Here is a 23,644-nt window from a genome sequence, read left to right as displayed (position 1 = left end):
AATGCAAAACTATTTTCTTAGTAGCAGGGATGGTTTTGCATGCTGTGGGGAGAGGTAACTGTGTGCTGGTCTGCCATCAGCCCATTTCTTATCGGCCTGTTGCTGATGACAGGTCAACTGTAGGAGTTCCCATTTCTTCTGATTTTACTTTTCAGGTGTTCAGTTTCTCTACAGATCTTTGTCTTGAAACCCAGAATTTTTTAGCAGGAGAATTTGAGTGTACTTTGAACTGTCTGTGCCTGAATGAAGGTCTGTGGCTTTGGTGGATGGATGCTTTTTGGCCACTAATGATTGCTTTAGCTGCCAGCCTGGAGCTACTAAATGAATGGAAATTCTCTGACAGGGCGACAGTGCCAACAGACAAGGGCCTATTCTGAGCTTGCTCATTATGCCAGACAACAAAAATGTTGTAAAGCTGCATAACACTTGCATTGTGATTAGATGCATCACTTATTCATGTTCTGCAAAATAAACACATTTAAATAGCTGACCATGATAAGCATTATAAGAAGAAATGGTCTTTAAGCGTCAGCAGAGACATAATTAAGCTGAATATTGAAAAGAGCTTCACAGCTGTGAGTACAGTTAACCAATGAAATGGGCTCTCAAAAAAGCTGGTAATGTTCCACATCATCTTTCTGTCCCACATTTTTGGGCCCAAGAATAATGTAATAAACACCCTATTGAAGGTAAGTGAGACCAGCCTTCTGTACTTTGAAGTGGACAGCAACCATCCATTAATCCACCGCCTCTGAAGCCTTTGGGGGAGCTGCTGCACTGTAAACCTGCTGGGGCCTGGGCTAGGGTGGGTTAATTCTCAAGATGAGATACTTGTATGTCATTTATAGGAAGAAGGATTGCTAATAGGAAGTTGGTGTGTTCGGCATTGAGATAGTATACAGTGGTACAGCAGTCATGGTACAGCAGTCCTTAGGCTCTTCCTTAATTAGAGGAAATGTAATTTTCCACAAGAAAAAAATTTTATGCTACTGTGTTTCACCTATGAATGACTTGGTGTTCAGAGCATTAACTGTGAGCCTACAATCATAGAATCCTAGAATATGCTGAGTTGGAAGGGACCCATTAGAGTCATTGAGTCCAACTCCTAATCCTGTGCAGGACACCCCAAGAATCACACTATGTGCCTGAGAGCACTGTCCTGTGCTTTTGTGATTTTGTCCCTCCCTGGAGAGCCTGTTTCAGTGCTCAACTACCCTTTGGGTGAAAAAACTTTTCCTGATATCCAGCCTAAATCTCCCCTGACTCAGCTTCAGACCATTCCTTCAAGTCCCATCACTGGTCACGAGAGTGAAGAGATCAGTACCTGCCTTTCCGCTTCCCCTCGTGAGAATGCTGCTGTCATCTGAACTGGTCTGCTAATTTGGGGCTATTGGAAAGGGACAGGAGACATCCAACAGACATCCATTTGTGCTCACTTCAGCAGCACTTATACTACAATTGGAATGATGCAGAAATAATTAGCACAGCCCCTGTGCAAGAATGACATGCAAATTCATGAAGTATTCCATATTTTAGGGAAATGGTCACACCACCAAGCCTGTTGGAGTTCAGGGAGTGTTTGGACAACACTATAAATAATATGGTTTAGTATTAGGTAGTCCTGCAAGGAGCAGGGAGTTGGACTTGATCATTATGGGTCCCTTCCAACTTGAGCTATTCTATGAATCTGATTCTTATGAATAGCAGGGAAAGGGAAAGAGAAAAAAGTCAAGTTGGCAGAGAGTGAAGTGTAAGGAAACCACAAAGATGGAAAAGAAGCAATCACATGGCAAAAGGAGAGATTGGAAAGGCTAGTGGAAGTGATGGAGAAAGCTGTTAAATAAAGAAGGAAATTAAAGGTGAAGAGAAATGCAAATAAGTGAAAATCAGCGAACCAGATTGGAAGAGGAAGGCAACGATTTAAGAGTCATCCACTTTATTAAAAAGTATGGATAAAATAACAGTGATAACAGCATCTGTCTATAACAGCTGTGCAAACATGCAAAACCTGCTATTGATTAGATTTCCAGTATGTATATTGGCAGATGGATTCACTTGGAGTGTTTTATGTAAGCCACAGGCTTAGTTGTGTCTTATTTACTGGCCCTTCTTTTTCAAAGATAGCTAGGATATAGTGGTCTGGCAAGATAAGGATGATGAGCTTGGAAATCCTGTCTTCCATTCTGTATTACTACTGATGTACAGGTAAGCTGCTAGTCTAGGGTGGTAACGAACCTCTAACATTAAATACAAGATAGATGTTAAAAAGTCTTTGTGCATAAATCCCTTTCAGTGTCCTCACCCCTCCCAACCCCTCCCAAGTGGGACTTTCATAAAAACGTTTTTCTATTCAATTTTGACTGTTATTTTGTTACTTCAGGCTCCAAAGCCTGACATTGTTAGGCTTTTTTCCAGAGAGATGGAACACCAGAAAAACTTGAGTTAGAAATAAAGAAAGGTTACATTTTGCTATGTAAACTATGTATGCAATTAAAAAAAAAGTTTAAAAAAAAAACAACCAAAAAACCAATAAAAACCCTCATCAACTGGCTGGAGGGAGAAGAGCCAAGTTTCTGAATACTCAACAGTAAACTGGAAAATCCTGACTTATGTGAGTTATTGTAGCTGCACTGCTGGCATCTTTATGAATCAGGAATATAGGAAACAAGTCTGTCATACCTCTTGCTTTTCAGTTGATTTGTAACTACTTACACCCAACTTCTCACCTCTATTGGACTCTTACCTTGGGTAAAGTGAAGAAAGAGAGTGAATGCATTATTTTCTTGAGGAATGACAATGCTTCCAAAGGTGTCATTTGGATAGGTATTCAGTGGTAGAGCGACTTTCTGACTAGTCCTATTTATTGTTAGGAAAAAGCACTTGAAAGTTAAAATCTGTGGTGTTTAAGAGAGTAAGATATCTCAGTGCTGTTGAAATTCAGTAGGATTTTAGAGACCAAGTTATTTTTTTTTAATTTCTGGTTCTTAAAATCACGAACAGAGCTGCAAATGTCGCTGTGCAATTCTTCCTTTTGCTTTGGTTTGTGCTGTCACCCAGTGTCATCTTCATGTTTTCAATCACCTTATACTAAATCAGACTTAAGTAGATGTAAATCCCTAGATAAAGAACCTTTATTGGTTGTATTAGAATTAATCAGATTAATTTAGGCTAATAAAGTTGTGAGCTTAGTTTTCTCTGCTATTTTGAGTTGTACTTTGTTTTGCCTTTTGAAGAAGTGTCTTCTAAGATCATCTTCTCAGAAAAGTGTTTGTGTCAGTCCTTTCTGTTTGCATGTGGTAGAGCACACACTCAGTTAAGCACTGATTTGGTGATCTTCTAATTAAAAATCTCTGCATACAATTGATATTTTGGAGTATTCCTCTGCAGCATGAGAATTAGTTGGTTTTTTCTCCCCTCCCTGTTGCTAGCTATATCCATTGTCAAGGTTTCTTATGAACCATCAGTACATTTATTCTTGAAGTTGAGTTTATTTTCTTGTTCACTGGGGGGCGACTCTAGGCAGTCAGCATCATCTTTTGAGTTTCTGCAGACAAGCATGCAGCTACTGCTGTGTTGTGTGGAATCACTGGTTGGTAAAAATAGGGAAATACAATATTATTCACTTAACTGTTGGTGCATGGGTTGTTATGTGACCTGGAATGAAACTGGGACATGGCTGGGGCTTTCTGCAGAGAGTAAGCACAGCTGTGTGCCAGAGAATGAGAGTCCTGAAGTGGTTTAATCCCTGTTATACTTCCATTTGAGAGTTAATAGCAAAATAGAGGACTTAAAGTTTTAACTCAGTTGGTTCAAATGGGGTAAATGGAGCTTGGCATATGAGAATAAATCCTGGATTGTGCACATGGGTGGTGCTTCCAGTCTCTATCTCTGAATATTGCCTCCTTATTGCACCTCTCTGTTGGTTGTGACTAAAGGTAAACCGGTTAAAAAGAGTAGGCAAAATAAAAAAAGTCTTGATCTGAATACAAAACACAAAGTACTTTTCCTAGAATTACTCAGCGAGGGACATGCTAGAAAGAGGGTCAGCTCTTAGCTAAGAATAAAAATGAACAAATCAAATATTGAACTACCAGAGAGTTGACATTTCAGCTCTTAGATTTGTCCCTCTTACCCATTATCTCATATCTGTAATGTTAATTAAGTTGTATTGCAGTCTTCAGCATATCCAATTGCCATCAGGTGGAATATATGTTCTTCAGTCTACTTGCCTTCTATTTCAGATAGAGAAGAAGGGAATATTTTTATTGCCTGTTATGTTTTTGTTTGTTTATTTATTTTCATTGTTTTTCTTATTTGTTGGTGTTTGGAGTGTGTGTTTGTTGTTTTTGTTTTTCTTTCTCCTGTTGATTTGGAGGGACAGGGTGTTTGATAATGGATGCCCTAAACTTTCACCCAAACTTCGTTAACAGAAAAAACACAACTCCCACATATTTGAAGAAGCAATAATTACCTGGCTGCAGTCTGTTTTGCATAGGAACAAATATGGAACTGGCTGGTACTGAAAATCATTAATAGGAGATTAAATGTTGAATGAGCAAAAATTGGAAAGTTTCTCTGCTACCTAGAAAGCCCTCGATGTTCTGCTTCCCCACATGTGGGCATTTCCTTAAAAGAGTATGAAGGTACAGTCTGGATCCCTTTCCCCACCCACGGCATGGGGCGGCCCAGTTCTAGTTCCATTTCCATCTGAGGAACCATTCCGACGTCTTGAAGGATGGGGAAAGGGAACTCCAGCATCAGGGGTTTTCAGGTCCTGAGGCTGGAGGGGAGAGGTGCCCTCCCCTCCCCCCACGCACGTGGTCCCGTGGCCGGCACAGAGACAGCACACCGGGCGTGGAGAGGAGGCAAGAGAGAGTTTATTGTTGGGGATGTTACATTTTATAGGGTTCAGGAGGATTCACAGAGTAACCAATTAGAAGTCTCAAGGGGCTTACAGGAACACCCAATCACAGGAAGGGGTTAACAAAGGCCAATGGGAAACACCTCAGGACACCTTCCCAGGACATTCCTGAGATAACATTACCATGGGGGGTGTTGGAAAGAAGAAGCATGTGTTTGCAAAAAGACCACCAAAAGCCATTTTAAGACAGGTTTAAACAACAGTTTTCCCATATAATGCAGATTTAGTGCTACAGTACAGTGCACATGGAATCAGCAATTCTGCCTGTGCAGAAGAAAAATATTTTAATTCTTCATTGCAAGTATCAACTGCAATCAACAAAACAGGGGAGAAAAAAAAGATACCAAATGAAACTGCTGGAGGACTGGTTCAGCAAACACTTATGCATGTGACTATCTTAGGTGTAACTAATTAAACTAATATGAGCCTTTGCCAACATCAGCATGCATTGCTTAAAAACTCAGGGTGAAGCCAGGATACAGAAAAGTTAAATCTTGTTTCATGCAAGAATAGCTGATAGATTATTACTCTGTCTCTCAATTTGAAAATATGATATTTATGTCTGTAACTTACAGTGAATATAATTCTCTGGAGAGTATTACTTTACCATAGCTTAAGTTTCCAAAATTATGTTCTCAAGTTAACAGTTTTTCTGTAATACAGTTGCTGTGTTCTTGTCTTCCTCTGCACATTGCATTGAGCACTAAACAGAAAGATAAGACGTTCTTCCTTGTCTTTATTCCAAAAAGGGTAGATTGACATCTTTACATGATGTCATCTCCTTTTCTCCACTAAAAGGAAAAAATAGACAATGGCATGGCATCAACAACACTAGATAGAATAGGAAGACTCTGAAAAAAAAATCCATAATATTTTCTTTTTATCATCTTACTCCACTGCTGAATGCTTGCAATAACAGATTTGGTTGGAGTTGTGTGTCTTCCTAGTCTTTTAAAATTACCAAGTCTTGCTTGAGAAACTTGAATTTAAACAAAATCATTTTGTCCACGGGGGATACTGTCAGTTGGGCGTATCAGCCTCTAAAGCCCCTGATGACTTTTAGGATAGCACAACATGTTATCCTGTTGTATTGCAACTATTAAGAAAATCTAGTTTCCAGCAGCGCAAGAACTTTCTGAAACTCCTGCTCTGTTTTGTGGGGCTACGTTAGGGGGAAACCCTGCTCTGTAGGGCTGAATGATGGGGATGATCAATCCAGGACAGTGAGTGGAGGTATGTGATATATCCCCCTCTCATCCCTGCCCCTAAGCAAATAGTCAGACACCCCTGAAAATTCCTGAGATCAGTCCTGCAGCATAAGTGGTGTTAAAGAGGACAGTGTTTTAGTAAGACATAGTGACAGAATGAGAAATACAGTGTTAAGTGGAGGGCATATTTACAATCTAGTGAAAACAATAAAGAGAAACAAATAAATGGGAAAAGCAAGGAAGATACAGAAGCCATCAAGATAATTTATGTTTTTAAGGCTTCATTTTATTGAACTTTTATTATTTTATCAAAGACAATAGTGAAAGGTATTCCATAGATAGCGTTTTTCTCTAACTCAATATTTCGAAGAGATTTTCACTTAAAATGGCAGCTTCTCTGTCCTATTACTTGTAACATGCATTTTTATTGTGATAGGGAACCGAATTTTTAAATACTTTTTACTTCCTTGCTCTCTTGAAAGGAAGGATCTTTGCAACAGGACTTCTTTCCTACTGTTGTAGAGGCGATTACCTCATGGAGAATGCTCCTGAAATATAAATAATGTATTGATAGGAACTGTAGAACGGTGTAGGTGGAGGACTAGAAAAACTGAGTGTTTGCCAGGCTCTTTTATTATTTATCAAAGCTGGTTAAATCTAGTTGTCACAGCCCAAGATACTCAAAGATCTTGGTAAACGCCGTTCTTTTAATAAGTCATATTTCTTTAACAAAAAATTACAGTTGCATTAGTAATGTTCTTTAAAGAGTTGCAGGCTCTAGGAAGTTGGTTATGGTGTTGTAGTTTTGATTTCTTTTGTTTGTTTTCTTTCCTTGTTCGTTTGTGGATTTTTTAATAGAGATTTTAACCTGTAATGTTTGTTGACAAATTCAGAAATTGTGAATTTTATCATATGGAGCTCTGATACAATAGACAAAATAACAATTTTTAATTAAAAAACTTGTTTGTACTTTAATTGAACTGCCAAAGTTTTCTCTGAGGACCACAGAGCTAGTTTATAAAATAGACTTACCTTTAGGATATATTTGAAAATTCAAGCCCTTAATGCTTTTGGAAGCCCAAAATGGTTCTTAAATCTGGTTGTTAATAGCCAGACAGTTAGCTGTAGGAATATTAGCAGAATATTTTTCATGTCAGTATTGCATACTATCACTTGGAGTAGCAAATTTGATTATTTTTTGAGTAGCCCCAATGGGGTCATAAAGCACGTGTGATAGATAGTGAGTGTGTGTATACCAAACGTAAATACAAGTGTACAGATAGTGTCTGGCCATAAAAGAAGTAGAATGGTTGGAGGCGTGCTGACCACACCCAGGGAGAAGAAAGAGAGCCCTGTAATAAAATCTCATTGAGGATGCAGAGAGTATGTTTCAGCATTAGGCATTCTCCTCATGTTTCACATAAATGCATCGTCCTCTCAGGAGGGGATGAACAGTGCACTTGCACCGGCTCATTCAGATTGACTGTTGGTAAAAGAAGAGTCTTGAGCAAACACTGAACAGTCTGGCATTTTTTAAAGACAGGGGAAAGGTTTAAGCTGACTGCTGTTTCAACTGCTGTTTATTGGATATTTATTTGCTGACCGTGTTTATTGAAGGTTGTGTTGAACGGATCATTGGCAAGATTTTGGATGGCCACATAGAACAGGTCAGAATTCTATTAAACTAATGCAGTTTTAACAATGAAGTCTGGATCTTCATAGGTGACTTAGTTGTTTTTATATCTGAGGATAGTTAGATTGTATTTTGCTGGGAGATAAGGAGAGTAGGATGTGTTTTCTCTATGTTCTTTTCCCTTTCTCTCTCTGACAGCACTGCAACTGTAACTTTGCTTAGAGCATAGTAAATGAGAAACTTCACTAGATCCGACATTACTAACCAGAAAATTTATTAAAATAATTAGACTTCACTATGAATGTTTTGTTTCTATTATTTTTGTTTGGTGTTTCAAAATAACATAGAGCTCTCGAACCCTAACTTGTTAGTTTTCTTCTTAGTGTGCTGAGGGGCTGCCATGGGGGAGGCACAGTTACTCTTTTGGGTGAAGCAGAGTCATCTTGCAGTGCCTTAGGCATATTTAAAGCATCACTAGTAATTATAGAAAGAAAGGTAAGGCTATATGGCACACTAGATCTGATTTTGTATTGCTCTCACAGTGAAGAGATTTATAAGAACCAAGGAATTTTTATGTTATTTTTCACCTGTTGTAACTCTCCTACCTGTCATAGATACACACATGATCACTATCTATCTATCTATCTATCATCTATATCTATATCTATATCTAATCTATATCTAATCTATATCTATATCTATATCTATATCATCTATATCTATATCTAAATATCAGAAATAAATTCCTTCACTATTTCATCAAGGCATCTCTTTAATGGTGTCTAAAACATTAAGGGAAGTCTATGTTACAAATGCATCTGAAGTGTGGGTTTTTTCTCTTTCTTTGCATGCCCCATACCCTCTGTTTTTTGTTGGGTTTGTTGTTGTTATTTTTTATTTGAAGGCACCTTTTCCAGGACTTAATGCTGATTTATTATTTTTATTATTAATTCATATATTTTTTCCCTGTCTTCCTAGAGATAGGCTAAAAGGTCTTGTATGATAATGCTGCAATGAAAGTTTATGTTCCTGCATGTGAAATCTTAAGTAGTGAAGTAGTCTGCAATATTTGCTCAAGGGAACTGTTGTTCTCAGAAAAGTTCAAAATAGCAGTGTTTACTTTAAAAATACGTTGTGTATGTATGTCATTATGTATATAAATATCTGCTATAGGTGTCTAGAGCAGGTATTGGAATTTTCTATGCAAAATGTATCTATAGTGGTTGTCTTAGTGGCACTGTCTTTGAGTGACTTAGACATTCTTCCATGAACATTTGGATTAGAGGTTCCTAGAGGATAAAATGAAATCCCATGCAGCTAATCTTGGGGTTGATGGGCTCAGTTTGGATAATTTACTGTAGAGAAGCTGTAAGAGGTGACATGCTTCTGTACATGCTCCCTGGGACAGTTTGATTGCATCAGTGGTATTAGGTGAATGGCAGAAACCAGTTGGTCCTGCTGTCATTACTGGTAGTTAACAAAGCACTGATCAATAAGCTTATGAAGCCTATATAAGCATTTCAGTACTGGAATGTGGTTTTCATTTGTGGGTTTTGGTTTCGTTTGCTTATTTTGTTTTGTTTATTTTTGATTAGGGAAAACAGTCTTGCACTGGGCTGTGTGTGTATACTGCACTGGGCTCTGTGTGTGTGTACTGCACGGGCTGCAGCGACACTAGAAATCAGAGTAAGTCTGGAATCCTAAGACCATAAAATATGCTCAGAGCTAGGTGAATGCTTCTGTGAGTTTCCCCAGGTCTGTTAAATAGGTTTCCAGAAGGCTTGGTTTGACTGTGCTGTATGTTTGCATAAAAGTATTATGTGAGCAGCACTTGGCTTATTCAGTTCCGCAAAGATTTTTTGAATCCTGGCCTGCACCACCTCTGTTGCAGCAGCTAATACTGGAACTCTAGATGTGATGTTCAGTTTCGAGTGAAAGAGGCTGCTATGGAAAAAGATATGACATGAAGCCTGCAGAATTATTATGGTCCAAGGGATTGCCTTGGTTGCCCCCATAGTTGTGAGATGCTCTGGATGTGACTGTACTTGTTGCTGGTACAGTGGGGAACAACAGGTGACTCTATCATGTGCCAGTGTTTAGCAGGGGAGAAAAAAAGTGAGGCAAGTTGAGATTTGCACCACTTTCAATTACTGGATTAAAAGGCTGAAAGACACTAACCTTTCCTGATCTGGACAGCTGTATTGGGTTTGCGTGGCCAGGTCTTGGTAGCAGAGGAGCTTCTGTGAAAAGCTGCCAGAAGCTTCCCCCATGTCAGTCAGAGCCAATGCCAGCCAACTCCAGGACAGACACGCTGCTGGCCAAGACAGAGCCAATCAGGAATGAAATAACACCTCTGTGATAAGAAATTTAAGAAAGACAAAAAGTTTATTGCATGGATGTAATTGCAGCCAGAGAAGAGAGGAGTGAGAATATGCAAGAGAAACAACCTCTGCAGAGACTAAGGTCAGAGGAGAAGGAGGTGGAGGAGTGCTCCAGGTGCTGGAGCAGAGATTCCCCTGCAGCCTGTGGTGCAGACCATGGTGAGGCAGCTGTGCCCCTGCAGCCCATGGAGGACCACAGGGGTGCAGAGATCCACCTGCAGCCCCATGGAGGAGCTCCCCCACTGGAGCGGGTGGTTGGCTGAAAAGAGGCTGTGAACATTTGGAAAACCTCTGCTGGAGCAAGTTTTCATGGTAGGACTTGTGACCCTGTGAGGGACCCACCCTGGAGCAGCCTGTGCTGAAGGACTGCACCCTGTGGGATGGAGTCCTGTTGGAGAAGTTTGTGAAGGGCTGTCTTCTGTGAGAGAGACTCTTCTCCCTGAACAATGGCAGGAACATGTGATGAACTGTGATGAGCTGACCGGTAACCCCCATTCCCTGTCTCTCTGACCCACTGGTGGGGGAGGAGGGTAGAGCCTGTGAAGGAGAGAGGGGTGGGGGGAAGGGGTTATTTTTAAGATTTATTTTACTTCTCATTATCCTACTTTGATTTTGTTAGTAATAAATTCAGTTAATATCTCCAATTTGAGTCTACTTTGCCCATGACAGTATTTGGTGAGTGATTTCTCCCAGAACATATCTCAATTCATGAACCTTTGTTATATTTTGTCTCCCCTGTCCATCTGAGAAGAGGATGATAGAGCAGCTTTGGTGGGTGTCTGGCATCCAGCCAGGGTCAACCACTACAATAGTCCTCTTCCTATCCCATATACACGGCAGGTTTTGATTGTACTCAATTTTATGCTGTTAAGTTCATGTCAGTGTTTGGGAGATGTGTGGTGGAATATTTTTTCTCTTTTAATTATTTTATTTTTAAATCAACTCATTTTGTAATCTTCTTTGAAAACTGGAAGTGGAATCCAAGCAATATCTTAAACATTAATTAAGTTCCAGTACCAGAAGAGGGCTTCTTGCTTTTCTGAAATCTGATGATTAATGCTTTCATTTACTTCTAAGTGATACGTTGTTTGTCATGTCACCACTGAAGTCCTGCTCCTTTTTTAAAATGGGTGGTTTTGGCTTTGCATAGGCAAATGTTTCCTTTTCGCTTGCAAAACTGCCTTAGCTTCTTCTCCAGAATCCAAATAGCGAATGGAGTTTAAATTTGAATTAATCTTAGAATAGTATTTTGCAACTAAATTTAACATCAAATTTTATAGAGTGGTTTGGGTTGGAATGGGTCTTAAAGATCATCTAGTTCCAACACCCCTTTAGTAGGCACGAAACGTTCCACTAGACCAAGTTACTCAGAGCTCCATCCTGCCCGATCTTGTACACCCCCAGGGATGGTGAGTCCATAACCACTCTGGGCAGTAAGTTAGAGTTAAATCCTTTTTCTGAGTACTTCAAAGAAAGATTAAGGTGATGACAGCCCATTTTTCTGCATGTAAACAGGATGCTTTCAATAGCGTTACATAGCTGATTCTGCTGATAAGCTCAGAGGGTTTCAAATTCGGAAAGAATACAAAACAAACAGTCAGTGAGCAGCTCTGCACATCCGTTTTTTGACTGCTGAACATTTTAAACATTTTATTCTAGAAAAGCTGTCGGTGAGTTCTCAATCAATATTTACAGTATTCAGTTTTCTTGGAGAACATATAGAGTACCTCCAGGTATATTATAAACTACATCCCACTTGTGAATGAGTGCGACCTTTCACTTGATGATAGAGAATGTCAAAGGGGCTGTGTGGTTATCCCTGCATTGTTTCAGGATGGCAATAGAAGAATTATCCATTTATTGGAGGATATGTCTGACCTGTCCCAGGGAAAATGTAAACTGGTACATTAGAAGAGGTGAAGGAAAATCAGAGTTAACATTGTTTTGGAAAAGGATTTACAATTATCTTTGGGAAAGTGTAGCTTTGTGCTGTATGCCTGTGAAATTGTCCATTTGTGGACAATTCTACAATTCTACCTTGAAAAGAAAACTAAACACGCTAACGGAATTTAGAGGTTGATATGAAATGGGGTGATAGGGTTGGGTATGTGTAAACTAGTATACTAAAGGTAAGGGATTTAATGCAGCTACATAAAATCTACATTTACTACCCAACTACTTCTAAAATCTACAAAAGTAAAAAAAATCCAAAAAGCTCTGAGGTATCAGTAGTACTCTGCTTTCACAGCGAGTGAAAGTGTTGTTGGTGTTTGTACGTTTACATTGTAAATGCAAGTACCACGTGTGCTTCTGATGGATGCCCACTGAAGGCAAAGGCAGGACTGGGGTGGGGGAAAACAGTTTTCCCCCTGAAGTTATAAAATGGTAAACCCCCAGGGGGTGGTTACCTTGGGGTTGAACCCATGAGCGCTTCTGAGAAACTATAAACATATCACCCAGACCGGAAAAAGAAGAGTTGTTGTTGTAGTTGTAGTTGTAGCTGGGGAGTAGCCAAGTTGTAAAGCCACGAGGAAGGGGCCTGGAGCCCCGTCGGGGGCTGTGGCCCCCCCCCCAGCCCCCAGCTGGGGGCTGCAGGGACTTGGAACAGTGTAAACTGGACTAAGTATTTGTAGCTAAGAGCTGGGGGATGTTTCTCCACTGTGAGCAGCAAGAAAAGGTACTGAAAGCAGCGGCAGACAGCACTGACCAGAGAAACAGTGGCAGAGAGCCAGCAGAAGATAAGGAGCAGCAAACAGGCATTGCAGCCAAGGAAGAGAGACACAGAGTTGTTTGAAGAGAAAGAGAGCCAGCAGCAGAGAAAGTAGAACTAAGCTCTACAGAGGGAGAGAGAGAGTTTGGGTAAGAACTGAAACCAAAACTGCCCAAACCCCTCTGAGACCTCCTAGAGAGAGGAGAATGATGGACTCTTACTTGAGGAGAGTCTTGAAGTGCTGCAGCACTGCAGAAAGGAGCTGAAAAGCTCAGGGCTTCCCAGAGCTGAACCGGGAAGCACCAAAGGAATGCGGAGGAGGGCTTCGCCCCCTCGCTGCTTTGAGACAGAGCACGGGAGCTCTGCAAAGGGGGCTTGAATACCCTGAAGATAGGGACCATCACAAAGCCCCCTGTGCTTCGTGGTATGACGTGGTGAAGTGACCTTTGTCCTGGTGAACACAGCCCACTGAAGAGAAGACCCTTGCTTGGAGTTGAAGGACCGAGAGGGCTTGGATACCCTCCTCGTGTGTACTGTCAGAGATCCAGGTACAACTGCTGCATGAAAGAGGAGAACCTGCTGCCCTAGAGACACTGCTGCTCTCAGAGTGGAAAGGATCTCTTCCTTCTTCCCTTCTGGACTTTTATTTGGAGAGAGAAGAGATTTGATCCATTGTAAATACTGTTTATCATGGTAGAGATAGTTAAGATTGTGTGTGTAATGTAATATTTATTTTGTACAGTCATTGTAATATATAATCCCTCTCCCCATTTTGAGTCTTGTGTGGTTGTCTGGAAAAACCCATCTTACACTGAGCTGAGATGTGGGAGGGGGACTTGGACTCAGGAATTGGATTTTGGGGCTCTCAAACCATGACACAGACTTTAAGGTAAAAAGTACTGTTATGCTAGATTTAGTCAGTTGCTTACTCATTTTGCAGATGGGGGAAAAACTTTTATGAAATGTTGAGGATAGCTAGCAATTCAGAGGTTTTCAGAAGCTCTAGTTCAGGGGGAATACAAATATCTTGGAAAATAATAGGAAATGGTAACTTACATGATGTTCCTAATGGACACGTTTTTCCTTGTTAAAATTTAGTTCAAGAAGGAAGATATTCCAAACTGAGTATTAATAGATTAATAGATTTTGTATATGAAGCTGTTTTTTCAGTTCAAGCTGTAGCCATTCAAGAAGGTTTTGGTCATTTTCACACGTCTGAGAGCTGCATAGAGGGGAAAGGCTCAAAGTTGTGCTCATGCTCTGGGAAGGACTGAGCTCAGCCCTTCCTGGTGACTGGTCAGTCAGCTTGGAGGTGGCCATGAGCTACATTTTTACACAGGCTGTTTTCATAGAAACAGTCTCTCTTGAGGATATTTTTTTAGGGAAAGAGAGGTAGCTTGATGTCTGAGGTAGGGGATGCTGCAGCTATTGGAAAATGCTGTGAATGAAATTAAAAGGTAATTATAGCTCAGTATTTTTCTAATGAAACTAAAAAAGTTGTTTGCCACTGAAAACAGTTCATTGAAGTTCATGCTTTGTGGATATCAAAGGGAATGAGGAGGATATATTCATTGCAGAAAGTAGCAACAGGACAATAATGTCCTTGCTGCAGATTAGGTTGTCTTGCATCAAATTTTTCTTGGTCTTTGAAAATCCTTTTGCAGTCATGTTTTTTGTCAGACTTTTTCCCACTCAACATTTAAGATGCAGAAAATGTAAATGTCACTTCCATATTAAGGATTAGCTCTGGGCTTGGAGGAAAACAAGCATAAAGTTAATTGGAAGGTCATAAATAAATCATTGCTTTTCTTGTGTGTGTTTATGCATATAGTTTTAAAATCTCTTTGTAAAGAAATACTTAATTTCTAAACAAGATCTGAATAAATTGTTAGGCTTGTGACCACCTTAACTGCAGTCTGTAAATTCTCCAGTTCTCAATTAGTTGAGAAGACTGTTACTGAATTTCAGGAGTTGGCTGTATTGTTTCAGAAACAAAAAAGAGATGCTATATACAGTGCTAAATGAAAATAAATTTTAGCACCTGGTATCAAATACTTAATAAAAGAAAAAAGAGAAAAGAGAAAGGTATGTTAATTGCAAGAGAAAGAGCATTCATGAAAACTTGTGGCTAGTTGTGGTGCCGTATCTTGGACAAGTTTGATTTTCTCAGTTTCAGTGAAACTATGTAGTGAAGAATGCCTATGCTGGAGTCACTGTCCCTGGAGATATTTCAAGGACCTGTAGATATGGAATTTAAGACACATGCTTAGTGGTGGACTTGGCACTGGGTGCTGGGTTTATTGTTCTATGATTCTATATATGATACTGTGAATCAATAGAATTAATATAATCTTAGAACATGATAATTAATACACATCTGTCATTTTAGAAAGATTTCCAAGAGAACTTTTTAGGTGCATTTTTGCTGTTAATTAAACATAAAAACTTCTTCAAGTAACTGTTATAGTTAAATTGCCTCACTAGTGCTGAACAAGTGGTCTTGGAGGCCGTCAATCACATGAGAGCACTGTGCAATCTCTGACTCTACAGGACTGTGGAACTGCAATGGTATGTAGCCTTCTGCCCTCAAAAACCAATGAGTGAGCTGGCCAGAAAGCAGAAACCCTCTTCTAGCTGGGTCATGGGGACATCAGTATAAGTCATGGGAGCAGCTGGCACTCTCCACTAGGGAGGGGTGCAGAGAGGATCCAGCCACAGTGTAGTGTCAGTAAATAATCTCGTGTCACCTCCTTGAATCCTTTGGGTTTGCAGTGATCTGAACTGGTAATATTTACAGTTATGTGTAGTCACTAGAGCATCTCAGACTTCAGTGACTTGGTACCATTTAGAATAGTACTAAATTTCATAAGGTATAGGCAATACAGAAGTTATGTGAGGAAGCACTTAGTTGATGTGAAAGTGGTTTGCCAAACAAAACTGCACTAAATTTTTGTGGGGGTGAGGATAATTCAGATTTTGCAAAGTATTTTGTATATAGTGTGCTGTAGATTGACTATATTTTAAATGTATAATATGAGGCTAAGGAGTGAAAATTTTATGTATCTTAGTTATCAGCCTTCTGGTTTTTTCAAAGCATTTTCATATGTTGTTTCCTGGTGGAGTCTCTTTCTATGGTTTCATAGTTTGATAGTAGTAGGTGGAAATTGTTACCTTAGCTCCTAATTTAATAATATTACAAAGTAAACCAATAACAAAATATTTGTAGTCTAGAGAAGGACATAGTGGTGGGGGTTTTTTTTTTTGTTCCTCTATCTTGGTAACTATAAAATTAATACTGAGTGGATGCTTGTGCTCAGACAACAATGTTGAACATAATTCTATTTTGAATTAAAGTGGCACCATCCCAGTTGTATATCATTATTGATACTCTCTGGGGGCTTGTAAAGTACATATATCACTGTTTTGGACTGCAAATCCCTTTACTGTGATACTAGAAAACAGTAATAGGCAATATATGAAAATGATGAAGTGGAAACTGTCTTTCTTAGTCTTGAAGCCATTCCTGTTTAATAGGTAGCTATATACCAAAGAATTCACTGTTCTGCAAGGTTAAATTTGTGAAAGCTTCAAGGATTTTCTTCCCCCCCCCCCCCCCCCCCCCCCCGAAAATGTATTTAAACCAATTATTTGAACAAGTCTGCAAAATATTAGTACAAGGTTATGGATTTCCACTGATTCTGAATTGCCTTCATCATAAGCTTTTCTTTCATCTGGGCACTCACCATATATATATAATGATGAGATTGGTGCTTATTGCCTCCTTCCCAGGATGAACTAAAGCCATGATGTTGGCTTTGATGTAGAAACAACAACAGCTGTTCTGCTCTACTCCTTTTTCCAAGGACTTCGGGTGAGGTAAAATTGCAGATGATGAGGATAATGAATTCAAGGAAGAGGAGTTGGGGAACTTCTTAATATATTAGAACTGAGAGATGACAGAGATAGCAAATGCTAAATAAGAAAGAAGATAATGAATTGAAAGAAAGGTTCTCTCGAAAGGCTGGTGGCATAACCAGATGAAGCCTATACCCATTTGTGATTGAAACTTGTGTATGTTTGTAGGTTATGTTTTGTCTATCTTCTGATGGATTTCCACTTCAGATGAACAAAAAAAGTTCTAACTTTCCATATGGGTTCTTGGTGGCAAAAATCAGCTTCCTCGAAGACGAATTAGTATCATAGGATTACTTTTATATTTATTTTATATTTATTCATATATCTGTTCAAACACAGATATGTTGTTGTTGTTGGATCTGGGAGTCATTTTGTCCTCTTAAGTTTAAGTACTTAATCTGTGAAGTCTTCTCTGGAGCCAAGTGGGTTGTTTTTTTCATATTGATGAGCTATACCTCATAACTGTCGGCAGAGCTAAAGTGCAGTTGTTTACATCTCTGTGCTTGTATTTCATTTCTGCTCTTAGCCAAAGTGCTGAACCATAACAAATCTACAATGCAGAACATTTCTTTATAAAGATTGAGCACAGTAATTTTAGAAACTGGAATAGAGTGTATTTAACAGGGGAAGAAAAGAAAGAAAATTCATCAGCCTGAGCTCTTTATTCCTATCCCACTGCTGGCTGATGTTTCCAGACTTGGCACAGTTGAGTTCCAGCTCCCCAGTTCAGGAGCATGAACTTTACCTGGGATAAGGGCTGGGTGTATTAAAGCTTCAGGAGGCTTCTCTTGTGCTAGGCAGTGACCCAACAATTACAGTTCTCTTCTGTAACCTGATGCATTGTTAAAAGCTGTATTGCCAAACAATAGTCGAGATAATTAGCTCTGGAGGCTTCATTGAGAGACATGAGAAAGCAGCTGTCTGATATTTTAAGGAAGCGGGGTCCTTTGCATCAACAGTGATGTAGGGCTGAAAGTCAGTTCCTGTGACATAACATGATGTGTAATTACATTTTTTTATTTTATAATCTACTTGCTTATGGCAATGTGAATTTTTGATAGACTCTGCAAAGCATGAGGGAGGATGGATTTTCCCATTAGTGGGAACAGTGATATTTGCTGAGGCATCTCTTTGATTAGCTCTGGACCATTAATAATGGTGAGTGATTTTGAAAACATGAGCAAAAGGATTTTTGAGATTGGGGTGGTTGAAAGAAGGGTGAGAGTGAGAGAAAAAATAAAGCTTTTTTTTGTGCTGTTGTATCTTCTGGAGACACGCAGGATCCTTTTGCGATGTGAAAATAAGGCTGTAGTGTGAAACATGGCAAAAAAAGGCCTCCAGATTTTTAACTAGATTGTTTTTGAGTGTACAGTCTGACATGCCTGCTCTTGTCCATCCTTGCACATGAATGTCTTTTTAGAAAAGAAAAAAAATGCCTGTCAGCAGGTGGAATGTTCTAGGGGTCCCGTTTCCTCAGTGCCACTGAGAAAAAAAACTTGACAAAACGTGGGAGCAAAGCTTGCTAATCCATAGCTTTGCTTGTGGGTAGGATCCCTCCTTTTCATTATGATTTTTTTCATAGTTTTGGTTGAAAATTTAGGACTGTAGTGATATTTATGCTGGTTATGACTTTTTCTGTAAGCATTTTGCATCTATTCTTAGGTATTTTATACTGAAACATGAAAACTGAGAGGGAAAACTTGCAGAAAACATAGCTAACTAAACAAGAGTTTGACGAGTCAGATGGCTTGAAACATTGAAAAAATGGATAGGAAGATTAAAGCTGATTTTACAACTTTCCAGCTTGGTTTCACAGTTTATGCTAATTTGTTTTTACATTTTGAATGAATTATTACTGTTTATTATAGTTATTTTTAAGAATAAATATTCTAAAATGTTATTGGATGTGAGAGCGAAAAAAAAAAGTTCCACAGCAATTTCCAAGAGAACTTTAATTCAAATAACAATTTTGATAGTGTCTCTCTTAGAACTTATAACTGAGACCGCACCAAAGTGCCTCAGAGGACAAATAATTTTTAGGTCTGAACAAGTTTCAGTTTGGACTCATGCCTATTACATCTTCAAAGTGCAGAGCATGAAAACATGTGACAAGAATTTGGGTGCAGGCAAGCAGCATATCTATGGTTTGAAAAAGCAAGTTGTCTTCCATAATGTGCAGTTTCTTAAATGGGAAATTAAAATCTGAGCATTGAATTCCTTTATTGAGCTTTCTTGTTTCCAGAAGATTGTTTTGGTTTTCTCTTCTTATGCTTTGCACTCACAGACAAGAGGAGCTACCTTTCTGCATGTGAGAAGTAGATGAGAAACAATTTATTATTTTTTGTTTGTTGGAGAAAGAAGTTCTGTAAAAAGTCAAGTAAGAGTCTGGAAAACACAAGAATTCTTCCCTCATCTTTTTTGCTTTGTTTTTGGAGTTGTTTGTTGTAGGGTGGTACTGAGTAAGCCATATGGGTTCCCAGAAAGTATTTACTTTTTTTTTCCTGTAGCTGGCCATTTTAATCAAAATGCACAGTGACTGTAAAAAAGCTATATTTCTGGTCTGTTACATGTGCTTGCCCAGGCTCTACAGTCTTTGCTTGTAAATACAAGTTAGCAATTGTAGATCATCAAATGTATATATGCATGCATGTATTCTTTCTTTAAATATAGAAACTGAACTTTGACCTTTCCTGCAATGTGCTGCCTTGCTGGCTGGCAGCCACCCGGCTAATCGGGGTGAGATCAGGGCTGTTGATGTCAGGGACTGAGGTGGGCCCAGGCTAGTGTTGGTTTGGGGTAATGTAATAAATAGCTATGATTTGTTCCTGGAAAATTTATGATTGCAGAAAATTACAGGGCAACACTCAGTGATTTTTTTTTTTTTTTTAACTTGGTACTATTATTTTCTTTCAGTAAGTGCCTGGAGAAATACTACCTGAAGTCAAGGGTCTTGAATATTATTTTATTTGTTATGAACAACAATGGCAATATCCTTCCCAAACCTCATTGCTTCTGTATTAGAACTGTATTAAAGTTTGGAGCTCCTTACGTGGCATTGGGCAGCTGAGTTGCACATACACAGAAAGCCTGTCAGTGTGGTATTTGCTATCTTTGCAGGTGTTCATGCTTGCCCTATGGAAACACAACCAACCAGCCTTGGCAAGGGCTAAAATCCCAGCATTTATGCTCTAGTTCCTCCTGTGATTTGACCAGTGCTGCCATACTTCATTTGCTATAGAAAACCCTAACCTTACCCGTTCTTGCACAAGTGAAATTATGTCTTTGTATGGAAAGTGTGTAACTTACAGCTTCAGCTGAAGTCTTTAGAGAGGAGGCTCATGTCTGTTTGCATCATGTGTAATAATGAAAGAAAAGGAGAAAGCAAAATTCAGTCACGAATTTTGGTTTTTCCCATTGACTGAGTGGGCCTTGCCAGTGAAGAAACCATCGTGGTTAGGATTGAGTAGTTCTCCCTTGTGGGGCAGGTTCAGGTGTGTCATTAGCCCAGCATTCTGAATCTGCCAGTTTTTTTCTGTTGCTACTGATGCAAGGCCAAGGATCTTTGGGGAATGCAGCCTCTTCTATTTAGAGACATTATAAATCAGAACAAAACCTCAACCTTGTTAAATCCAACTCCTAAAGTTATTGGTTGCAATAAAGGTTGAATATCATGAGTAAGTCTTACAATTTTTCCATTTTCTGTTTGGGAGCAGTGAAATATTTATCTGTCTCCATATCTCATCATGAAATAGATAGCTATAAAACGGCAACAAAGGTATTGATAGGACCCTCTATACTGTGACTGGTGTGGGGTCAAAACCAGATTTGAGGAAAGTGCAATATTTACTCTTAATCTTAAGTTTTCTTTTCTGAGCAAAGTGTATTATGTTAGTTAATCTGCTAGGTTTCGTGAGATAAATGAATAAAGTGGTGTGCTGGTTTAATGAAGGCAGCCAAAGTGTGGTCTTTCACAAAGCCCATTTAAATATCTCTCTTGCCAGCTTCCTGTATTCAGGCTCTCTTTTCTCCAGAGGTTTACCTCTGTCAAGCACTATGTTTCTTTTATTGTGATGATGTAAAGGGAGGCTAGGAGTAGAGGGACAGCGTTGTGCTGAACATGGGCAGTGAAGTAACAACCAGATTGTGGTGTTCCCTTGCTGCTTAAAGATCAGCAGTTTCCTATATATCCTTTATAGTTTAAACTCTTAATTCTGTCAGTGACATTTATAGTATATTGGTAGTCTGTATGAAGTTTCCAAAAGCTCACTCCAAGCTACATAGTTCTTTGAGTCTTCCTTTTCTTTAGGGAGAATGAAAAGCAACTTCTGTGTGAATTGTTTCTTGGTTCTTCCAGAAGGAAGAAACTGGATGAACCTTTTGGTTTTTTTTTTTTTAAATTGTGCTCTTGAAAAATGTGGAAAAATAACATGTAGAAGCTAAATGGAAGTATGGAGTTCTAGAAAGCAAAGGCACAAAAATTGCTGTCATGAGTTGGAAAGTGAAATTTACTGCTAAAAGATATGGTTTAAGCTGATTTTACTCAGATGTACAGCTCTGTCTAGAGAGGAGTTCTCATGGGAAGGTTGTCACTGGACGAGGATTGAGAGAAAGAAGATTTCCAGACTTCTTAGGATATTACAGAAGAAAGATTAAAATAGATGTTTTTTGTCTCAGAGTTCAGTAAACTTCCACCTTCTGCTGTTTTCAGCAATAAAATCTTATGTTTACACCATGAGTAGCAGAAGAGTTTTGTTGAGAGAGGTGTGCAAAAAAGGCAGTGTCACAGCATAGGGTGATATAGGTCTACCTGCTTATAATTGGGGTTTGTCACCCTTTTCAAAATGTATAATATGGCTAAATGAAGAAACTTCTAAACAGTGCTTGTTTTTCAGGAATCTGTGTTACTGCTGTTGGTTCTTACTGCTATCAATCCTCATGGTGCTGTCATGTAAATCAGTGGCTGACTAGTCTTTCTCATTTATGATACTTGCAGCAATTCATTATCTCTGTCTTATCTAAAGGACTTTTATTTTTAGCTTTACAACCCTTTAATGTACTTTCCTCTGGCACTGACACATGACTGTGAGAGAGAGCTCTCCAATACAGCCTGAAAATGTGTTTTCCTACAGGGAATGAATACAGTGGAAATTCATCCAGTTTGTCCAAGGACTTATATTCAGGACTTGTCAACGTGCCCAGTGAACCTGGACTTGTTTTGGAGTAATTTCTGTAGTGAAACTGCAGTATGGGAGTGAGTACTAATGACTGAATAGATAGAGACTTTGATAGTAGATTTTGACATACTTTCCTTCTCTTATGGGCTAGTAACTGCATTATATTTTAAAAGCACATTGTAATACTTTGCAACATGGATATCTTGCTTACAAGAGCTGCCAAGCTTCAGCAAAGAGCCTCCGTTTAAGATGCTCACTGACAGATTCTGTCACAAACTACTTATCTTAATTATATTTACCTGTCTCCTCTGTAACTTAACTGCATTATGAAAAGCTTCCTTATCCTTCTGTTAGTAGCAAGCTATCCAGTAATAGCAGACTTGCACGTGGCACTGATGAGTAAGTATCATTTAGGTAAACTAAATATATTTAGTGGCACCTTTCATAGTTGTTAACAAGCTTTATTTAAAGAGCAAGAGCTGAGTGATGAATTTAGGTACGGAGGTGTAGGAGAGTATGGCTGGAAATTTAAGTGAGGAGTCATCTGTAGTGGTAGCTAAGAAGGATCTTCAGTGATGGTAGTGCATATAAAATCCTCCAGAGACCATTCCTTGCACTTCTTGCAGTCAGGGGAGAGAAAATGGCTCTTCCAAAAGGGAGTTCACTGCCCAAGACAGATAGTGGCTTCTGCATCCTACTCCTTGGGACAGTCTCTTTTTCCTGTGTCAGCAATAGATCAAGTTAAAGGGGACAAGCATCACTACACCAAAAATTGCTTTTCTGAATACCTCCCACAGCCTCTCTGAGGGCAACGTTCAAGTGAAATATGTAAGAAGCATTTAGGATATCTAAGAGCTGCCTACACTCTCTGGTTTTGCTTGGATTCAGAAGAGAGAGGAAACACTGCAGTGGAAATGTGTGGATATGAAATGAAATGGGGAAAAAATGGAATAAAAAATCTATTTTTCTGAGACTGGCTATCTTGTCTGTAACATCCTTCTCCATATTTCTGATGTGTCTGAGGGTGTTCAACAGCATTAAAAACTTGGGTTATTTAAAAAAAAAATCTGTAAGGAATTGAAAATTCATTGTCTGTTTAAAAAGCATAAGCAGAGGGAATGAAAAGGAGGGGACCTGGTGAGTGTGTGTGGATGTTGGAATTGCAGATGTTGATGTAGGGTTGCAGAAAGGGCATCTCTGCATGTCAGGCTTCTGGAAAGGAACATCACCTGAGGTGAGTGAGTGGTGGTTGGTTTAGATGGATATTTGCTAAGAGAAATGGTATAGTGGAGGGTGGTGGTACATTTAACTTGGCTGAGTAACACATTCAGTACGACTTTGGTTCCCTCTGTTTTCACATAAACCTTTAATGCTACTTAACATTGCTTTTGATCATTAGTTGTTTCTTCAGTAAATGAAGTGCATCTTTGTGGCCCTCTTAGTGCAGATAAATACATTTCCTTTTCTATCTGGAACTGGATAATTTCACACTCAACTGTGTTCACATTTCCCAAACAGTTGGAGTCATCGGCATCATCTGTAATTGGGTAATATCTTTATCTAAATTGATTTGGTTTTCGGTTTCAAAGAGATACCAAAACAACCGTAGTAAAGAAGCCCCCAGAATCATGTTGGATTTCATAAGAATATAACATCTCTGCAATCTGTTCTTTAGTGCTAACTCAGATCTTGTGAAATGTTT

General features: G+C 39.1%; 1 non-coding gene across 1 annotated transcript; it reads left to right on the top strand.

Moving 5' to 3' along the window:
• Positions 1–1,428: 1,428 nt before the first annotated feature.
• LOC116783528 lies at positions 1,429–1,535 on the top strand. The gene has a single exon (XR_004355726.1). It is a non-coding gene; the product is annotated as a U6 spliceosomal RNA (small nuclear RNA).
• Positions 1,536–23,644: the final 22,109 nt, after the last annotated feature.

This window comes from Chiroxiphia lanceolata, chromosome 2, assembly GCF_009829145.1.
Source record: "Chiroxiphia lanceolata isolate bChiLan1 chromosome 2, bChiLan1.pri, whole genome shotgun sequence".
NCBI lineage: Eukaryota > Metazoa > Chordata > Aves > Passeriformes > Pipridae > Chiroxiphia > Chiroxiphia lanceolata.
Note: the sequence above shows the minus strand (reverse complement) of the source record. Positions and strands in the feature narration are given on the sequence as shown.